Consider the following 9,196-nt stretch of genomic DNA (forward strand, 5'->3'; position numbering starts at 1 on the left):
CTAGGCAAGTAAATCTTTGCTCTTCTTTGTCTACATGGTGCTGACCTCTCCCACCATGGTGTATCTGCCTCTTCTACCACATAACCACCACCAAACACACACATTGCACATGCACACAAACACATATACACACACGCTCCACTTCCCTTATCTTCAACCAGGATTTGATCATTGTGATGTTCATCGCTTGTCAACGTTGCTACTCATAGCCAGTTATTTTCCCTGCTCTTCATTAGTAATAACCCTCCTGAAAGTGATTGGAGCCTGCAGTTAATTATATGTGCATATATATTATGTATAAATGTGCATGTGTATTTATGTGTGTATGTGTGTGTGTATATATATACATATTTACATAAATAAACATACTAGCACACTAGCATTGTGGGTAATATATTGTAATGACATCCCAAATTACCTCCGTCCTTATTTCTACAACACTAGGTTTAATACCCATTGTTGCATTCCATGAGAATCTATGCTCATTCTTCCCTACTCATCACAGTTACAACAGGCTGAAATCTCCTGTTAAGTCCTCCATTACTCTATGCATTCTTGAGAGTTAGAAGAGTATCTTATCTTCAAAGCTACTTCAACATAATCCAGTATTTAGTATAGTTTTGTAGGTTTAAAGGAAATACTCACCCAGTTAATTAATTAATATTGAGTTTGTTATTGCAACATATGCTGCCGTCAGTGCAGTTTGCTATTTTATGCTGATATTCTAGCCTGGATGTTACTTAGTTTTTTATCTTTGTTTTACAAGATGTATTTTCTTTCATATTTTACCGTTTACATATTTGGATTAAATTTCCTGTATTGACTAAATTTTAAACCTAAGATATGTCAAGGGAACAACACTTCATTGATACATAAGTTTAAAGAAAACTTCATGAATCAGTATTTCTGTATTTCCGTCTTTAAATTTTTTTACTATTAATCATTTCAATTTACTTTACTCCAGCTCCAGCAACATCACTCTTATTTCATCAGGGTTTATTTTTTATTAAAAATATGAGTTTTTTGTAATACTTTGAAGTCACAAAATACATTCATATCAAATATACAAGATTTGGATTCAATCTGAAGATTGAAGTTTATTCAGCAACTTACTGACATGAGAGACTCAGGCTTTTAAAAATATGTATTATATTTTTACTGGTACACAGTGAATGATGTATCAATGCACTGTGTTATTCACCTTATTTCAACTTTTTTTGTATATCTATTTTTTCTCTTAAATTCTCTGCTAATTTTTAACTCTTTAGTCAATAACAATACGATGACTCAGTCTTTTGCTTCAGATGAAAGCTGTGAGGAAACGTAGGAAAAGCTGTGAGGGAGGGTATAATTTGTTACTTAAAGGGTTCATGAGGGACTTCACAAAAAAATAGACACTTCTATTGCTGGTCTTCAAAGACAATGGAAATAGGCTTAAAGAAACTCTAGTAGTATGTGATTCAATAATAAGAACTGGGTGTGGTATATTATGCTTTTATGTAGAAATGTTATGAAACTTTAATGAATTGTATTCATTTGCCAACATAAAATAAGCTTGGTAAAATTTATCAGTATCCATAGTCCTTTGAGAGGATTGAACCTCAATGTTTAACCAGTTGCAATCGATCCTAGAGAATCTAAAGATCTCAGGACATATTATACAGATAATGAGGAATAGCTCCAAGCATTTAACTCATCTTGGACTTTTATATCTGAATACAAATCCATATTTTCTCCTGGGAGAATATGGCTTAGGTTGTTAAGTTTTTATTTCCTTCCACCATTTCAACAAAATTACTTATTTGTCTTCTAAAGATTCCTGCAACAGATTCTTTGAGCCATTTAAAATGAAAATTGACAGTGATGTTTAATATTTATTAAATAAAATGGCTACAAAGCATCTTCAGAGCTTTTTAAAATAACCACATAACTTGCCCTGCCATCAAGTAAATATTAATGATGACCCTTTAAATAAACTAGGTTAAATATTGGCAATTATTTGATGTACCTGGTAAGAAAGGGACTATTAGAGAGTAAATCAGTTTGAAGAATCTAGGAATATGCCTTTAAGAGACTGAGATAAGAGACTGACTGGTTCCATTTTATTTCTCTCTCTGTGTGTACGTGTGTGTGTGTGCGTGCGTGTCTGCGTGTCTGTGTACTTTTTAATAATGTATTGTTACACCGAGTTCAGACCTCCCTTAGTAATGCAAATACTTTGAAAATCTATTTTTTAGAATTTTCTATGTTTACTCAGTTCTTTCTTCTTCACCTTAATAGAGATAACTGCAAAAATTTCCCAGTGTATCATCAAAAACTATATTAATAGTATTATCCTGGTTTTTTTAAACTTTATAAATTTTAAGATTTTTTTAGAGTTTAGGTTTATATACTAATGAAAAAGAAAATTGTCTAGTTCAATGTTGTGGGCAATATATAGCTCAGTTTTATAATTATACTAAAATACACTTTGGTACTATTCAGTCATTCCAGCCTGTGGGCCATGGCACAAGGGTTACTTTGAGAACTTCTCTAGGCCTGAATAAAACAGAAGTTCTTCAGGAAAATTCATCGAGTGGCTAAAATAATTATTTTATTAGATTTGTTTTTTACTGTTTTTATAATAAGTATAGACAACCGTTTCCTTGGAGAAATATGAATAATTTATATTTCTTCATTTCAATAATGATGGACAGCTTTAATTTTCAACCTTCATACAAGTGTGTATAGAAGCAAATTAAAGGAAAAGAGATGTCGCCAAATCACACTTAATAATAATTCATAAATAGTAACACTGATTTCTGCAAAGGTTTCTGGAAAATAAACATAAAAAAAAATAAAAGCTCATGCCTTCAGTTCATTAACTAGCCCATTTATAATTTAAACAAGCTAGGAAAAGGAAATAAATTAACAGAAAATTGTGATATTAACACACTATTAATTTCTTATTTATGACATATAAAGCCAATTTATTATCACAGAAAGAATATTGGCTTTAACATTAGACAGACACAAATGAGACATTTAATGGATTTGTGGCTTTGGATTAGCTACTTAATTTCTTTAAACTTCAGCTTTCTCTGTTTAAAACAGAGTTGAAATTTCAAGAGTGTTTTTGAGAATTAATTGAAATACTATAAATAAGTGTTCCATAAATCATGCATCATTTAGTAGTCTCTAGGAATAGCTATATTATTTATTTTTCCTTTACTAGAAATTAATTTGGGGAAAATATTCATAGTAGTTGTGATTTATTACAGGCACTGTCTATTCTAAACTAGAGACTTCTTTTCTTTATTTCATTTAGCCTTTGTAACATACTTGTTAAGTTTTTATCCTTCTTCCCAAATGAAGAGCTGAGGCTCAAAGAAATTATGTAACTTAATACACGTGGCTAGCAAACATTAAATATAATCTCAGACTACTTAGGCTTAAAATCTGTTCTCTTAAGCACAGTACTATATAGCTATATTTGATTAAAAACACAGAGACAAGGCCGGGTGCGGTGGCTCACGCTTGTAATCCCAGCACTTTGGGAGGCCGAGGCGGGTGGATCATGAGGTCAAGAGATTGAGACCATCCTGGTCAACATGGTGAAACCCCGTCTCTACTAAAACTACAAAAAATTAGCTGGGCATGGTGGCGCGTGCCTGTAATCCCAGCTACTCAGGAGGCTGAGGCAGGAGAATTGCCTGAACCCAGGAGGCGGAGGTTGCGGTGAGCCGAGATCGCGCCATTGCACTCCAGCCTGGGTAACAAAAGCGAAACTCCGTCTCAAAAAAACAAAAAAAACCACACACACACAGAGACAGAGATAGTAATATCCTGCTTTTAATTATTAGAGAACGAATAAACTGATATAATAGGACGTGCTAATCCTTTTTAGACATTTTAATATGTCAAACTTCAAAGCATAACACCTATTTACCTTTATTAAAAGTTGAGCTGTTAAGTAATGATTCAGTGCTATGATTTGAGAGACTTCCATGAAAATTTTACTTACCTCTGATTTTCATATAGTTTCACTAACATTCAGAATGGCTGGATTAGTAAAAATGTTAGCAAATGCCATTGCTATCCACTAAAACCAGGATGTCTGAAAACATTAACTTTCTCACTGAACATATTTTCTTCCTATTTTCAATGTTTTTGCCTTCATTTTCCCATTTTATCCAGAGGGGATATGTTTCTTTGATAGTAGAGGGTGAGAAAGGAGCAAAAATATAAAATAGAGAAAGTATCTGAAAGTGTTTTAGGACTGTCTGGATGGTTTCTACGTTGATGTTAGATGGCACAAGGTACTTTATGTTTTATCTAGTCTCTCTGCCACTGGCTCAAGGGGACCAATTCCATGAATCGAAATTGTTGGAAGAAAAATACACGCAAAACACTAAGGAATATGAAACATAATACACATTAGTATTTGAAGTGGAAAAAGAAGCTTGGGGGACAGTGTCCAATGAGACAGAAAAGAAAATAACAACAAACAAATAATACTAAGTTTGAAGATTTTTCCCCTTGACATTATTTGTCATATAGAGATAGCAATCAAATATCTTTTAATTCCTAATGCAGATCTCTACTCAATAGTCTATGCCATTTTTAAAACTGGGAAACTACTACATTGTCCTAAACACGTTCATTACCCGCATTATTTTTAATCTGTCTTCTAATAACGTTTACTACTGTAATACTGCTCATGCTTTACACTATTTTTCCTCTGCTCACTGTATTGCTCACCAGCAAGGGCAGTTGAAGAGTTTCCTGCACTGATTGATTAATATTACAATTTATATACCAAATATGTTTTTAGAAGTTGGTGTCTTTCTAGACTATAATAGTATAATCATGCCCAGATGAGATAATGCTACTGAAAAAGGAAATAAAATTGTGTATATTCTTAGGAAAAGCTATGCAAAATTTTCAGACCCTAGTGGAGTTTCCATTATGTGTAAATATAGAGCAAAGACTAGTTTTTTGGTTTGTTTCTTAAAATAGGCTACTATGTTATCTACTGTAACTGTTACCTTAGGCAAATTATACAACTTTTCTGAGCATCAATTTATACAATTGTACAAAGCAGATAACAATGTCTATTTTGCCAGGTAGCTATAAAGATTAAATAAGATACAGGATAGAACATACCTACCCCAGCATATGGAACAGAATAAGTACTCTCTATAGAGGAGCTATTACTATTTAGGAAATTTCTATCAGACTCTCAGAGTGCCTAAGAGCAATGATGGCTGCCTAAATATTTATCTTTTTATACATTTTCAAAAACAAAAACATGATGAATAAGGAGAACATATAAACTAGACATAGTGCATACCTTCAGCATAATTAGAAAACAGAAAATATTATGAACCTCAAATTATTTGTGAGTAGGAAAATATGTACTTAAGTCCATCAGATGAGTGGGAAGAATTGGACAGATACTGCATGCAAAAAAAGTTTCTTGCAGATATTTAATTTATTTCACATATCATTTCATGTATCATATATATAGAAACTGTTATATTAGTAACCAAGAAGAGAAATTTTAAGAGTAAGTTGATTAAAACTGTTTACTTCTTTAAGTCATTAAGGTATAAACCATTTTTATTATTCAGAATAATCAACAAGGTGATTTATGTTCTATAGCCACTGGTTTTTTAACCAAAATTGGAAATCAATGATTACAAGAAACCTATAGAGTTTTAGAGGAAGACACAACATAGTCACTTTCAAGTAAGAAAGAAAACTGAGGCAAATGAACTCAGCATTGCAGGTACTTGTGAGATGGGTATAGGAGGATAGTGGACAAGTTAAAATTTTATTTTTCCTTTATTGTATCTTCATGATGACATTCATTCATGTTAGTAAATACTTTCATTTGTTTCTATAGAACGCTACTTTGTGGGCCAAATCTTTAAAAGCTTTTTTTACTTGCTGGTTTCTCAGGGTGTAAATAAAAGGGTTCAGCATGGGGGTGATTGAAGTGTTGAGAATAGCTACTCCTTGGTCAATGATGCTCTTTCTTTTGCTGAAGGCTTGGCATACATGAATATGCAGCTCCCTTAAGAGATGGAGATGACAGTCATATGAGAGGAGCAAGTGGAGAAAGCCCTTTTTCTCTGCCTGGCAGACCGGATTCTCACAATGGCTCAAACGATGCATACATAGGACAGAATTACTAATGCCAAGGTGAACAGCAGAGTAACAAAGGCAAAGTAAAAAACAGTAATCTCTAAAAGCCACGTGTCTGAGCATGAGAGTTGTAAAATGGGGACCATCATTCTCAGCAAACTGACACAAGAACAGAAAATCAAACACCGCATGTTTTCACTCATAGGCAGGTGTTAAACAATGAGAACACATGGACACAGGGAGGGGAGCATCACACACTGGTGTCTGTGGGGGTGAACTAGGGGAGGGACAGCATGGGGTGGTGAGTTGGGAAGAAATAACATGGGGAGAAATGCCAGATATAGGTGACGGGGAGGAAGGCAGCAAACCACATTGCCATGTATATATCTATGCAACAATTTTGCATGTTCTTCATATGTACCCCAAAACCTAACATGCAATAAAATATATATAAAAAATAAATTAACAAAATGGGGAAATAGTCACCACCAGAGAAGTGATCAATGACACTGGAAACACAAAAACCTAATCTGAGGATAAGCATGAGTGATGGGAAAATGGTCAGAAATCCTCCCAGCCACGAACTAAAGACAGTCAGGGTGAAAATTTTCTGGTTCATGATGGTGGTGTAATGGAGAGGATTGCAGATGGCCACATAACGATCATAAGACATGGAAGCTAGAAGAAAAAATTCCGATGCACCCACGAAGATGAAGAAAAATAATTGAGCTAAATAATTGTTAGGAAATGGTCTTAACTTTAGTAATAATTGCCCCCCAGAATTTTGGGAATCAACATGTTTAACCGAGTTCATTGACTGAAAGTCTAGGGTTGTTTTTATTACAATCAAACATTTTAGTGAAATGGGAAGATGTACATTTCTCTTTGTATTGTTCACAACAGGGTTATCTGTTCATGATGGAATTGTGTAGAATCATATTCCTAAATTCACAATGACTAAAGTTCTTTTTTTTTTTTTTTTTTTTTTTTTTTGAGACGGAGTTTCACTCATGTTGCCCAGGCTGGGGTGCAATGGCACGATCTCGGCTCACCGCAACCTCCGCCTCCTGGGTTCAGGCAATTCTCCTGCCTCAACCTCCTGAGTAGCTGGGATTACAGGCACGCGCCACCATGCTCAGCTGATTTTTTGTATTTTTAGTAGAGACGGGGTTTCACCATGTTGACCAGGATGGTCTCGATCTCTTGACCTCGTGATCCACCCGCCTCGGCCTCCCAAAGTGCTGGGATTACAGGCTTGAGCCACCGCGCCCGTCCCACAATGACTAAAGTTCTAAAATTTCTCAAAATACACAGAGACAGCTGACACATTCTTCTTATCATTACAATTTCATTATCAAATATTTCATCCTTGATTATTTATTTACTATCAAAACCCATAAGAATTTAGTATATATAGCCGTCTTTATACAAAATAGAAAATACTTTTCTTCTTTGACCAGCCCCTTTCCTGTTTTGCATAGGAATTATTGACTAAGATAATTTATTTTTTTGCCCTTATGAAGAGTTCCAACTTTATTCAAAATATAACATGTAAAATCATGCAAATCTTGATAGTCTCTAATTTCAAACTTATTTGATCCCCATTCACTATATAATAAACTTAACATCAGTATCTCTTATATACACATGTAAAAACACATATACATTTTTTATCATAAAGTCATATAGTGCATGAAATGAATAAAGAACTTTGTTACTTTCCCTTCACTCTGATTTTATTCTATTCTACTGGTAATGGCTAAGCATTTTAATTAATCCCAAATTTCACTAATTTCTTGGTCATTTTGCCTAAAAGTGTTAAACAACTTTAATAGCACCTTATTTCAAACTAATTTAAACACTGAAGCACGTGTTACTGGTTGCTTAACTATGATATCATATAATTAAGTAATATTACATTAATTATAACATATTTTTATGATAAGTAATTGTAATATTACTTAATTATAATATTTTATGATAATTGGGTATTATAATTTATTATTAATTATCTCCATATGTATTTTAACTAAATTATTTTCTGGGAACATTACCTATGTCACATCAGTGGAAATGTTTAGGCTGATAGACTAAAAGGTAGTAAAGATTCATTTAATCATTGATTAATTCCACTATATTTTTATTTGGTAGTAAGTGTATTCATAGATTTGTGGTTTCATTTTATTACTTTATTAATATGATAATAAACTATGCTGAATTATTAAATGATAAATAATATATATACTCTGCAAGATGCCCAAGTGTACAATGGGGTAAATACAAGTAAGAAGATCATCTTAACAATTGTATAGATCACTTAATTTTACAGTAAATAAATTACATTTGACATTTATATACAGATATGGTATATAATTAATTAGACACCAGGGGAAGGATTTAGTTACTGTGTTTTAGAGTGTCATACAGGTTTAAAAGAAAATTAAGTATTTACCAGAGTAAGAACACGGGAAATTATATTTCAGATAAAAATAATCCACCCTGAATGCTATTTTTAATAAAAAGCGAAGATTATTATTTTCATACATACAAATCATTATAGAGAATCATCGTATCATGGGGAATAATAAAAAATGGTCAAATAAAATTATTTTTAAATTTCTGTTACTTTCTTCATGAGAGAAGACATTTCAAGATTTATGTCAATTAAGAAAGAGATAGATTATAGCAACATATGTTTCTCCCATTTAGTAACCACTGACAATGTGCCAAACATTGTGAAAACTATATTTATATTCTACATATTTTCTTCATATTTATATGCACCAGGCACTTTTCTAAGTGACATGAATAAAACCCCATGAACTTGGTAATTTTATCACTTATTCCCACTAAAGAGATGAAGAAAAAGAGGCACAGAGATTTTAACTGGCAATCTCAGGATGACCTGACAGATATTTCTCATAACAAATGAAATATACTTTCTAAACTTTATAACTTCCTTGTGACTTTATCCATTAATTACTATGACCAAAATATGAAAAAAATTAGTTTTATTTGGGTCATCAAGCAAGGAAGGAGCTAAGGTGACCATGTCCAAATGTATAGC

General features: G+C 32.9%; 1 pseudogene; it reads right to left on the bottom strand.

Moving 5' to 3' along the window:
- Positions 1-5,871: 5,871 nt before the first annotated feature.
- On the bottom strand, positions 5,872-6,943 carry LOC116527538 (annotated as a pseudogene).
- Positions 6,944-9,196: the final 2,253 nt, after the last annotated feature.

This window comes from Sapajus apella, unplaced genomic scaffold (genome assembly GCF_009761245.1).
Source record: "Sapajus apella isolate SASKATOON/1434 unplaced genomic scaffold, GSC_monkey_1.0 scaffold2, whole genome shotgun sequence".
Taxonomy (NCBI): domain Eukaryota; kingdom Metazoa; phylum Chordata; class Mammalia; order Primates; family Cebidae; genus Sapajus; species Sapajus apella.